This window comes from Grus americana, chromosome 10, assembly GCF_028858705.1.
Source record: "Grus americana isolate bGruAme1 chromosome 10, bGruAme1.mat, whole genome shotgun sequence".
Taxonomy (NCBI): Eukaryota; Metazoa; Chordata; class Aves; order Gruiformes; family Gruidae; genus Grus; species Grus americana.
In genome coordinates, this window is record NC_072861.1 from 459,705 (window position 1) to 467,740 (window position 8,036).

At 53.0% G+C, this 8,036-nt stretch overlaps 1 non-coding gene across 1 annotated transcript; it reads right to left on the reverse strand.

Moving 5' to 3' along the window:
• Positions 1-461: 461 nt before the first annotated feature.
• Positions 462-543, reverse strand: TRNAS-GGA (transfer RNA serine (anticodon GGA)). The gene has a single exon. It is a non-coding gene; the product is annotated as a tRNA-Ser (tRNA).
• Between the last annotated feature and the right edge of the window lie 7,493 nt (positions 544-8,036).

An 8,036-nucleotide genomic window follows, 5' to 3' on the forward strand; every position in this document is an offset into this window, starting at 1 on the left:
TGCTTCGCTTGCCTGTTGCTCCACCCCAGTCTGCCTTCATGAGACCTAAAGTGAGAGGCACTTGGTGAGTGCTGGCCATACCTCAGATCCAGGAGGTGTTTTCCCTTCATCTTCAGCAATGAGGGCCATGTTGTACAGGCTCTCTTTGGAGATGACCTGCTGTAGTTTCAGGTGTAAGGAGGAGAGCTGGTGGGGCTGTGCTGCTTGGGATGTCAGGTGAGGTCAGGCTCTTAAGTTCTTCTCAACATCCAACAACAGCCGATCTCTTTTCATGGCTCATAGTCATCACTGCTCCATTCCCTTCCCTGAACTTGCCTGCCTTGTCAATGGGAGCAGGATTTCCCAATAATCCAGGAATTTCTGGGAGTGCGAGCGAGGACAAGTGCTGTAGGCAAGGGGGTTTTACTGTCTCACGGCTGCAGTGTGGTCAAGTGCAGGCAGCCCAAAAGGGGACTGCTCCCCGTAGTTGGCAGGATTCGAAACTGCGCGGGGAAACCCCAATGGATTTCCAGTCCATCGCCTTCACCACTCGGCCACAACTACCTGCTCCAGCCCTCTCTGCCCTGCTGATCACATCCCTCTGCAATGACACCCGGCTGCCTGGGAGTTTCAGGGCAATGCTCCACTCAGCACTCTGCGGTTGGGACCTGCACTGAGCGGGACAGCTACCAGGCTTCCAGAGGCCTTGAGAGGCGTAACCCCAGGGGCTGTGGCTATGGCTTCTTGCACCTTGTCCTCAGCCAGGCACCTGGGATTTCCTGTCATGGGGGGGTGATTTCACTCCCCAGCTGGTCTCAGCTGCTTCCAGGGCAGCAGGGAAGGCAGCTGTGTGGAGACAACCAGGGCTGGTGGTAGTGGTAGGGTGGGATATTAGAATCCTGTCTTCTTCTCTAATCTGAGGGGGACTCCAAGCCTGCTGTGAGCACTAGGGTGTGGACACTGCTGTAGAGGAGATGGTGGCTTTCTGGCAGCACCTTCAACCTCTTGGGCACATAAGGTGGTGTCAAGCCTTGAACAAAGACTCCAGCTGCCATGCAGGGTGTTGGTGTTTAGGGGAAACAGTTTCCAAGAGTGGGCGAGATCTATGGAAAGGGCAAGGTAGAGCCTGGCTGAGGAAAAGTGTGGAGAAGCCAAGGGAGAATAAATGGGAAGTGTGGGTGCCTTTTTGGTGGAGTACGTATGTCCAGAGCTTTTTTCCAGCAGTGGCAAGCATTGTCCAATTCCAGAGCATGGACCAAAATATTAAACGATCCACAACAGCCATCATTTACCTCACTAGATGAACACAGCCCGATTCCCTTTTGACTCTGGAGCAGGAAGATGCTATAAAAGAGTCTGTGTGGAGGTGGTGCACCCGGCAGTGCCTATCTGCATGCAGAGCAAGGGTGGGAGGTGGTTGCAGGCGAGAGCGTGAGCATGAGGAGAGGCTGGAGGAAGTGTATGTGCGGGCGGCTGGAAGGAGGAGGCTGGCCAGTCTGTGAAAAAGCAACAGTCTTGGCTGTGTTGAGAGTAAAGACTGTTCTGGGAAGTGGGGTTGTATGTGGGGTTTGTGTTAGCACAGTATTTCCAGAGTCTGTCATCAGCGGTGCTTCAAGTAGGTAGAGTTACAAAGATGGGAATCGTGATTGCGCATGCTCTGCTTCCTAATGGAATGCCCACCCTAACCCCAGCTTGCAGTCACACGGCATACCTCCAGACCTGAAAACCCACCACACCAGTGAAAGAGAGAAGTGCCATGACTGGTTTCCATACGAAGTTTGCGAACAACGGTTGAGAGGACTGAGACGTTAACTCAAATGTCTGTATGAACATCACATCTGAGCAGGTGGGACACTGGTCTTTGACCACCCCCAAAAGTAAAAGAGGGTTACTGTGTGTCACATTTCTGTGTCCATTGTTTCTTGCCCTCCCACTTGGGCACCAGTGACAAGAGGATGGCTCTCTCTCCTTTAATCCACCTGTCCACTCTCCAGCAACCTCAGCCTTCCCTTCCCCAGGCAAAGCAACCCCAGCTCTCCCAGCCTGTCCTTGTAGGACAGATGAGCCAAGTCACCTCAGTGTCCCTTTGGCAGGGCTGACAGAGCCCCTAGCTGTGCAGAAGTGGGAATCAGCCACAAGATGACACCCATGGAGTCCCTGTAAGGGCACCTGGCATGCAGCCATCAAGGTCTCCTGCAGAGGAAGGACACCTTGAAGAAGCCTTCCCACTTGCTGCCGGGCAAAGATTGGACCACAAGACAAAGCAGAAGCAACAGCCTTCAGTCAGGGAAAGACGTGCGCTTGCCCCAAAGTTCCTGCACCGAGAGCAGCAGTGGCTGCTGAGAGGTTTTGGTGGCACAGTGTGGAGGAGAGAAAGGCATCATCTGCGAGTCTAAACAAAGACACTGGACATCCCTTTCTTCTTGACTGCACGCTTGCATGTAGGAGGCCTTGCTTTACTGCTGAGCACAAAGGTGGGTTGGTTTTTTTTTTCCCTCCCAAACCAACTCCGAGTAGCAAGAGGCATCACCAAAAGGAAAGGAGGTATGAAACAAGACTTTCAAATGTCAGGACTGTAGCTGAGATTCAGGCTCAGAAAGGACACTTCTCCCTGCCCATCCACAACTGGTTGACAGCTCGGGACATAAGCCAGTGCTCTTCCTTGCAGAGCGGGTATCTGCCGGAGGGAGGAGGAGAACAAACCACCACGGGTCTCCAGCTATGCTGCACAAAGTCTTTAATGAGAAGGAGCAGATGCAGTGGCACAGAAGAGAGAAACACGCCTGCAGGGTTCAGGGAGGCACAGAGAATGGCCTGTTTCCCAAGGAGAAGCTCCACACAAAGCACTGGCCTTTTCCCATTCTGCTCTCCCTGGTGGCAATCCCAGCCCACCAAGAGCAGTCCCTAACTCCGGCACCCTCCCCCCATCAGCAGGAGGTTCATCAAAGCAGAAGAGAACGAGCCCTTTCTCCAGGAGCTCAGAGCAAAGCAGAGCCAGAGGAGGCACGGCCAGGCCTGCCGTGCAGCCGGGAGCAGTGGGCACAGGTCCCTCCGGCCAGGTGGCATGAGGACACCCAGCCCGTCTGCAAGCCGTGGCCACGCTCCTGCTGCTGCAGGGTCCCCGTCTTCCTTCCTGCTCCGAAGGGGATGATGCGCCGGCTTCAGCAGTTCAGGCTGCAGCGGAGGGGAGGCAGACACAGCCCTGACCCTCCCAGACCAAGGGAGCCCCCAGAAGAGATGGGAACCCCCCCGGCGCTGAGGGAGCTCCCAACAGCAGCGGACAGAGAGGATCCCACGGCTGTGCTCTGAGGGAAAGAGGTGAGGATGGGGCCCGGCAGGGTCACCACCACCGGGGAGGCCTCAATGAACACCGTCGAGTCAGCGCAGCGGGCGACACAGGGCTCACTGCAGCTGCTTGCAAGTGGGGTTGGGCCAGAGGCGCCGCAGGGCGTTTGGAGACAGGGTCTGAAGCAAGACATCTCTGGGTGAGGGAGGCAAAGCTGAAACGCAGAGCAGAGAGGAAACAGAGACCTCAGTATCAGTCTGTCTTTTCCTCAGCTCTCTCTGAAGATACGCTTTGCTGCCCTCCATCTCCACCTCTAGCTGCAAGCCCAGAAAGAACCCGCAGCTGATCTTGCTAACATGCACAACAGCCGTGACACTGTCTGAAAACACACACTGTGCTTACAGCTCCCACGGCCGGCCCTCATCGTGCCCTCCTAGTTGCACGGCACAGGCAAGCTGACCCACTTTTGGAAGAGGACCCAGCAGAGTGGGTTTAAAGCACCTGCGGAAAGACTGATCGTACCCCATCTCCAGAATACACAGTGCTGCGCTGAAGAAAGCCCTGCATGCTCTTGGCCATTTGGATAGAGCCCATCTACGAAATGTAGGTGGAAATTCTGCTGGGCAGAGCTCCCTGCAGATGAGCCCCATTGATCATTTCCTGCTTGAAAGAACCCCCCTCTTCCCAGCTCTCCCCTGCCAGCCCCATCACAAGGGAAACAGGTCACAGCCCTTCAGCAGTTCTGTTGCGGGGCCAAGCTGAGGCAGCCCAAGTATCAACCTGAGCAGCCCCCATGACAGCAGCTCAGCCCAGAGGGAGAGATGGAGCGGACTCAGGCTTACCTCGTTCCTCGAGGAAAGGGAGCCAAGAGAGGAGGATGCGGAGCCTGGAGCACCACAGGCTTTTATGCTGTGTCCCAGAGCCCCACGGGGCCACAAACATTCCTTGCTCATGAAGCACCTAAACACCGAGCAGTTGCCACTTGCCAAGGCCTCGCTGATGATTAAACCTTCTTCTCTTTCATCTGAAATATTTTGATCCCACTTCATAGCACCTAGGATCATAGAATGAATCATAGAATGGGTTTGGGTTGAAGGGGACCTTAAAGGTCATCTAGTTCCTGCATCCCTGCCATGGACAGGGAGACCTTCCCCTAGATGAGGTTCTTCAAATGCCCATCCAACCTGGCCTTCAAGACTGAGGTTTGGCATTCACAGCTTCTCTGGACAAACGGTGTCTCACCCCCCTCACCGGAATGTATTTCTTCCTAATATCTAAATCTACCCTCTTTCAATCTGAAACATTCCTATGTTTCAATGTACAACAACAGTCCTATCACTACACTCCCTCCCCATCTTTGCTCTAGGACCCTTTCAGGTTCTGGAAGGTATCTATAAAGTCTCCCTGGAGCCTTCTCTTCTCCAGCCTGAACAACCCCAACTCTCTCAGCCTCCCTTCGTAAAGAGAGGTTCTCCAGCCCTCTGGTCATCTCTGTGCTGTTAACTGCAAGTCTTTGAGTGCCACCATCCAGCCAATTCCTTATCCAGCAAGTGGTCCACCTGTCAAATCCATGTCTCTCTGTTTTAGAGACAGGGATGTAGTGTGGGACAGTATCAAAGGCTTTACACAAGTCCAGGTAGATGACATCGGTTGCTCTTTGCTTTCCCATCAATGCTGTAACCCTGTTGTAGAAGGCCACTAAGTTTGTCAGGCAAAATTTGCCCTTAGTGAAGCCATGCTGGCTCTCACCAATCACCTCTCTGTTTTCCACGTGCCTTTAGCATAGTTCTCAGGAGGATCAGCTCCATGATCTTGCAGGGCACAGAGGGGAGACTGACCAGCCTGCAGTTGCCCAGGACTTCCTTCTTCCACCTTTTAAAAATGGGGCTTATGGTTCCCCTTTTCCAGGTGCTGCAAATTTCCCCAATGTGCCATGACGTTTCAGATTTGATGGACAGTGACTTAGGAACTTCATCTGACGGTTACTTGGGACATAGAAGTTGTTGATACGTCTGTCTTTTCCATGTCAGTTGTAGCCAGTTCTCCTGTTTCGCTCATCAGAGGGGGTACTGTTACTTTCATACATGAAGAAACCCTACTTGTTATTTTTAAAGTCCCTAGCCAATTTCAACTCCAGCTGTGTCTTGGCTTCCCTGATTCACTCCTTGCACTCCCAGTCCTTTCCCCTATAATCTCCTCTGCCCGTCTTCCTGCACATCAGGACGGAGAGCTGCTTGCGCCCCAAGAAAAATATCTTTTAGTATCTCCCAGTTTTCGTTGGCTTCTTTATCTCTGAGGGCAGTTTCCCAAGGTACCCCCCACACTGGTGCCCTAAGCATCCAAAAGGTTGCCTTTCTCAGGTTAAGGGTCCTTCCCCTACATTTAACAATCCTTTACCACTCCAGACTGAGAATTACACCTGGGCATGAGCGCAGCAACCCAGCCTACCTGCAATTTTCACCTCTCCAACAAGTTCTTCTGCACTAGTGAAAAACAGGCCCAGCAGTGCCTCTCCTCTGGTCAGGCTCTCTCTCACTCCACTAGTTTCCTGGACTGCTTGCAGTTGACTGTGCTGCTTTTCCAGCACATGTCTGGGTGGTTGAAGGCCCCTACCAGGATCAGGATCTGCAAGCGTGATGCTTCCTAAAATCAAAACGATTCTTCTGCATACCTGATTCTTAAGGCCAATGAACTCGGAGGTCTCAGGCTACCGTGCAGGGAGATTTTAAGCTGCTTTGTGTCACATGGATTGCCTTTGTCACATTGCCCTCTTCATGATGAGCATGGCCACCGATCATGGTGAAATTGAGCCAGGAAGGACATGTCAAGCCAGCTCTCAAGTGCTTTCAGTGGAAGCACTCCGGCTAAGCCTGAGAGACAATTCTCCCTGCAGGTCATCATAGACACACAGGAGACAGTGGGTAAGTTCAGGCAGAAGGCCAAGACTGCACAATCCCGTGCAGGAGACGGGACTAACTTCTCCAGGGATGTGGCAAAAATCAATGGAAAGGAAAGATCATTGGGGTTGGAGGGGAGCCCCTTGTGGGCAGGAGTGATGGCCACGATGACCTTGCTTACCCTCATCATGCTCAACCACGGCCTGGTTTTTGCGATCAAAGAGATGCCTGCATCCTTCCCTGAACGAGACCCACACCCAAGTTCTGCTGTTTTGCTCAGCAAATTCAACCCAGGGCCTAAAGGTCTGGATGACCTGCTTTTGAGCAGAGGCTCAGGGCATCAAGCCAAAAGGTCATAGCCATTTTTCCTTGGTCAGAGACGGGGTGGCCCATTCCATGCATTTCAAACTACAAAGGGACATCGGATCAGCCTCTCAGAGAACCTGGGAGTCATCATGATGTGGAAGAGTTGGGAAAAACCCTGAACTCCAGGCAAACGTGAGTCATTGTGCTGTGGACTTCAGTGGACACAGTGCCCCAGCCTCAGGCGTGCCAGGGATAGCAGAACTCATAGCGCCAGTGCGCCACTTTCCTCCAGGGCATTTCCACACAAGTTAGCAGCATTCCTGAAACAACTGGTACTTCCATGCAATCTCATGCTGCTGCTGCCGCCTTCCAGGGCATTGCCTTTTGGTGGCTGCTCAAGGGATTGTGTGATTCAGCCCACCCCAGAATAATGATGGTTGGAAAGGGTCTCTGGAGGTCCTCTGGGCCAACCTCCTGCTCTGAGCAGACCGAACTTTCCAGTTACACGCCACATCCCACCACATGCCCTTGAGGAAAGAAGCACTTTGGGAGGAATGAGGCTATTAGCTTTTCTATCACCAGCGTGTTTCAGGCTGGCGAACTATGTCCACAGCAGGGTGACTCACATTTGCCTGGAGTTCAGGGGTTTTCACAACTCTTCCAGATCACTATGACTCCCAGGTGCTCTGGGACACGGATCCAATGTCCCTTTCTGGATTTAAATGTGTGGAATGGGCCTGACCCAGAAAAAAGACCCAGGAGCTTTTGCCTCCGTGCCCTGTGCCTCTCCTCAAAAGCAGGTCATCCAGGTCTTTGGCCATGAGGTGAACTTGCTGAGCCAAACAAGTCCATCTGGCTGTGGGTCTCTTTCAGGGGAGGATGCGGGCATCTCTCTGATCACCCTCCTATGCCCTGATTTACTTCTGTCCAACAGGCTCTCCACTTCCCAATCTGAGCCCAGAGCCCTGGTTGGAAGAAGCGTGAGGACCTGGTCAAGTCATCACGGGACATGGCTATGGAGATCCCAGGGAGAGGTCACCTCACAGAGACCTGTCTGGCCCCCTGCTCTGCTCTTCATTGTTATAAATCTGCCTTTGCTCTCTGGGGTCATAGGCAGAAGAAGGAGGTTGTGGTAAAGCCTGATGAGTGTAAGCAAGGTCCTCATGGCCCTCCCTCCTACCTGCACGGGGCCTCCCATCAGCCCACAATGGTCCTTCGTTGCCATTGAGCTTTGCCACATCCCTGAAGATGTGAGTCTCTTCTCCCACCATGTTCTGTGAGCCAACGATGACCTGCTGGGAGAGAGATGCCTCCCAGGATCAGACTGATGCCATGCACTGAAAGCATGACTTGAGAGCTGACTTGAGGTCTCCCTAACAGCCAAATTTCACCCTGACTGGTCACCAACATCACTGTGAAGAAGGTTATGTACTGAACGTGATCTGTGTGATGGAAAGCCACTTAAAATCTCTGCACAGCAGCCTGAGACCTCCCAGCCAATTGGTCTTAGCAGGCCTGGACACAAATTAATTATATTGAGGTTAGATGCTATGCAGCAGGGGGAAATC